The sequence below is a fragment of the Cibotium barometz genome, chromosome 8 (assembly GCF_041138505.1).
Source record: "Cibotium barometz isolate CiBa-2024 chromosome 8, ASM4113850v1, whole genome shotgun sequence".
In the NCBI taxonomy this organism is placed as follows: Eukaryota; Viridiplantae; Streptophyta; class Polypodiopsida; order Cyatheales; family Cibotiaceae; genus Cibotium; species Cibotium barometz.
The window spans coordinates 54679739-54683922 of NC_141053.1; the positions used below are offsets into that span (position 1 = coordinate 54679739).

Sequence of the window (4184 nt, forward strand, 5' to 3'; positions counted from 1 at the left end):
ATTAAGGCTCAAACTATACAATAAGAAAGTGAATGTTTTGATTAATATACAACACAAATGAAAAGAAATTATTTGTTAAATAAAGCCACTTAAGTAATATACAAATAAGCATTAAAAAGAAATTATTAGTTAAACAAGTTTAAACGGGAAAAAAAGAGCATCCATAAACCAAAATAGGTAGTAGTGCGAAGCAGTGTTCGAAAAAAACCCGGGTATAGTGTAATTTGCACTTGCAGATTTTTAAAATTACCTTCAAATTTGAAACTTAAGGGTACAAAAACCTGCAGATTTTGAAGGGTTGTAGAACAAAAACCTTCAAAATTTGAAAATTTTCTTTATAAATAATTTCACAATTTTTAGATGAAGGTTTTGTACTTTTTGGGAAAATAGTTTTTTTCGAACAGTGGTGCGAAGCAGCTTGCTTTATTTGTGAGGGAGATCGATATACATTCGAAAACACACACACATACCCACGTCGAGTAGCCCTGATGGCATTGAATATCCGAGTTCTCTCAGTGGAACCCAACCGTTTTGGCAGCAGCTTGCTTTATTTATTGTGGTCTTTATTTATTGTGGTCAAGTAGAAACCACAAGATTAGAAACCACAAGATTGGCTTCCACTCGGGGTGTTGTGGAAACACTGGGATACGCCGGCGACACAGCGGGCCCCACAACACGCGCATGCGAGGTGCGCGCCACTAGGGTTTACATTGCAAGTCACATTCACACCATCGACGCACACGATCCTCGGGCACCCGATGCCAGGGCAACGCCCTGCATAATAATATACACTAATCATCATTAATGTGTATAAGCAATCATCATTAATGTCTATAAGCAATCAGCATCCTGCAATTAGTTCGCCAGTTAATCTTACTCGTTGTCTGTAGCAGACGCCGATCCGAGCCACCCTTTTCCTAATTAATCATAGGATATGTTAAACAACTAAAGTCGTAAAGTTTAATGTACATCACAATATGATATATAATTTATATGCTTGCTTACCATCTCATAACCTTGTTCCAGATCGCCACCAATCCGTGTAAATCACGACAAAGTCTAATTAGTTCCTTAAACTGGCATAAATTAAGGACAAAAGAAAACAGAGCAAACCCATTACCTTCAACATGATGAAAAGATAACAAGATGATGAACACTAATAGGGAACACCACAATCTAGCCATGAGAAGCTTGCTTGTCCTATGAAACCTTTGTTGGGTGTATCATTATATACTAGTGAAACACGTCTTTTGAGACTGCAAATTTAAATTCTACCTAAACCTCCTCCTCTCTTTCCCGAACTTCCAAATTCTTACCACATGACGGCTCTGTAAAACTCTTCCTAAGATAATATAGAGAAGAGATAGAGTGCAATTAATTATTATTATTGGATACCATTTTAAATGCACCGTGTCGATGTGAAGTATAACATCAATTAGTGTGAGCTTTATGACTCAGATATGGATTGATGAGTTGTTGTATGAGTTCAATTTCGATTTGAGATATCGAAAAGGTAGATTAAATGTGGAAGCGAATGGCAATAACAGTATGTGAATAATAACTAAATAAGAATGGCGTCTCTATATGTTCAAAGAGTTTTTGGGCTAAAGGAAAAGCTAAGAATGACCCCTTCTTGATTACTACAGTGTGTACCAAGGGCCCATAGGTTACGAAAATCATAAACAATCTACTTATTACTTTATACTCTTTGTCAACCAACTCTTTAAAGACACACCACTACTAAGGATTCCCTTTTTGAATATATTATAGTACGAACATCTTTATTAAAGTGATAAAAATGCACTAACGTTTTTTGGGTTTTTTCTTTGCTCATGTCTTTATCATGGAAAATTTGCAAAAAAAATGTTTGACTATTCAATTTGAGTCATTTTGGTTAACCTCCTCAAACATATGTAATCGGTGGGGTTCTGTCGCTTTTTATGTCTGGTATCATCTCTTTTTGGGTTTACCTCTATGGTTGTAACTAGGTTTTAAACTTGGGTCTATACTTCTGTACAGTTTACAGGTCTATTCTATTCATTTCATACCAAATATATATTTAGTCTATTTATTACTTTATACTCTTTGTCAACCAACTCTTTAAAGGTACACCACTACTGAGGATGCCCTTTTTGAATATATTACAGTACGAAAATCTTTATTAAAGTGATAAAAATGCACTAACGTTTTTTGGGTTTTTTCTTTGCTCATGTCTTTATCATGGAAAATTTACAAAAAAAATGTTTGACTATTGAGTCATTGTGAACCAAAGCACATGTTTTGGGTATGAAAGGAGACTTTTGTATGTAATATAATAGACTCTATAAGGTCTTCTCATGCTAGAAATCACCAAGATATTCTCAAGCTACTCAAACTTAGCTCACATCCCTTTTTTCTAAATGCAATGTATATGTTGTGGACCAAGGTAAAAAATCTTTTTTCTTTTTTTGGGGTGGGGGGAGGGTGGTCACAAAAAAACATGTCGATAGAGACCTATTTTACGTTAGGGTATTTTTATATATTTACATTTACAATAGGTGTCCTATTTATTAGTTAATTACCAATGTATTTGAAAGAATGTATACATAAAAGAAATGATATGTATTCTCATTGTAAATTACACCTTTCTTACATATATTCATTTATAATAGGTATCCTATTTATTAGTGACCAATGTTTTTAAAAGAGCATATACATATAAGAAATGATATATATACTCCCAAAAATTCGATATACATATCTATTTTTGAGTACCCTCCGAATGCACATGATATGGGGGATTTCTTAAGCGTGAGACCTCTGAGTTTAAAAAAACAAGGCCCTGTTATCATTATATAAATATATATGGGTTGGAAAAATATTTTTTCTTTGTTTATGCAAGTATAAAAACCTTGGAGATATCGTTAAAATTTTATGTCTTATGTGTTGGCATGTAGTATATTTTAGGCAATTTTTCCTTCATAATCCACTTTTCAAAAATAGTGGCTATGGGTAATTTTAAAAAATTAATTCCATAAAGTTTTCTTGTAAAATAGTACATCATTTTTTAAAGGATCTCGCTATTTTTTCCTTGTTGTGGAACCCAATGAATCTTATTATTCAAGTCCCATGGTATAATATTATGTCTTTGCACTGATCAAAAAAACAAAAGATGTGGTTGACTATTGAGCCATTGTCATAAAGAATAAAAGTCATTCAACATCACTCAAAAGCCAAATGCTCAAAAAAGTTACTCAAGTCCCATGGTACATTATTATGTCTTTGCACTCATCTAAAAAACAAAAGATGTGGTGGACTATTGAGCCATTATCATAAAGAATAAAAGTCATTCAACATCTCCCAAAAGCCAAATGTTCAAAAAAAGTTTGAACAATAAAGTAAGTTTACCCACTTCATGTGTCTTCTTTCCACATGTCCTTATCCTAATTATTATGACAATATCCCCGTAGTAAATGAAAAAGAAAAATCACCCATTAAGAAACTTAACCAACTCAAATAGGCTTTAAAAACCAAAATCCACAATTAAGAGGAAGTCATCCAATCCCTGTAGTAGTAAATGAAAAAGAAAAATCACCCATTAAGAAACTTAACCAACTCAAATAGGCTTTAAAAACCAAAATCCACAACTTAAGAGGAAGTCATCCAATCCCCGTAGTAAATGAAAAAGAAAAATCACCCATTAAGAAACTTAACCAACTCAAATAGTCTTTAAAAACCAAAATCCACAACTTAAGAAGAAGTCATCCAATCCCACCCCGTGTAATATATGTCGCCTTGTAATATCCCCCCTCTAAATGAAATCACCCAATAAGAAAAACAAACTCAAATAGGGTTTAAAAAACAAAATCCACAACTTAAAAGGGGGTGGGAGAGGTCATCCCTCCCACCCCCTTGTAATCTACACCCACATATCTATGTATCATTCTTTTATGTTATAATTTGGATAATATATGACATGCTTAGAAAGAATACACTATAATTTAATAATAGAAGATTAAAACAAAATGTAAATAAAGATTAAGTATTCTCATTCATATTATCAATAATAGATTAAACTTGAAATATTCATCTTTACATTTAGAAATATTAGTAAAAGTTTCCCTCTCATGATATAATGTAAAAAATAGTCTCTAGAAGGTGATGGATTCGAGAAGAGAACATGCCCCTTATAGATAACTCATGGG

At 33.0% G+C, this 4184-nt stretch overlaps 1 long non-coding RNA gene across 3 annotated transcripts; it reads right to left on the bottom strand.

Annotated features, from left to right (window-relative positions):
* Positions 1–406: 406 nt before the first annotated feature.
* On the bottom strand, positions 407–1413 carry LOC147636425 (uncharacterized). 3 transcript variants are annotated; one of them, XR_015266532.1, is made up of 4 exons: positions 1396–1413; positions 1006–1076; positions 878–917; positions 407–774 (listed from the first exon to the last, which is right to left on the bottom strand). It is a non-coding gene; the product is annotated as an uncharacterized LOC147636425 (long non-coding RNA). The 3 variants fall into 3 exon arrangements; XR_015266530.1 differs by lacking the exon at positions 1396–1413 and adding an exon at positions 1121–1309 and having other exon boundaries at positions 1006–1016; XR_015266531.1 differs by lacking the exon at positions 1396–1413 and adding an exon at positions 1196–1242.
* Between the last annotated feature and the right edge of the window lie 2771 nt (positions 1414–4184).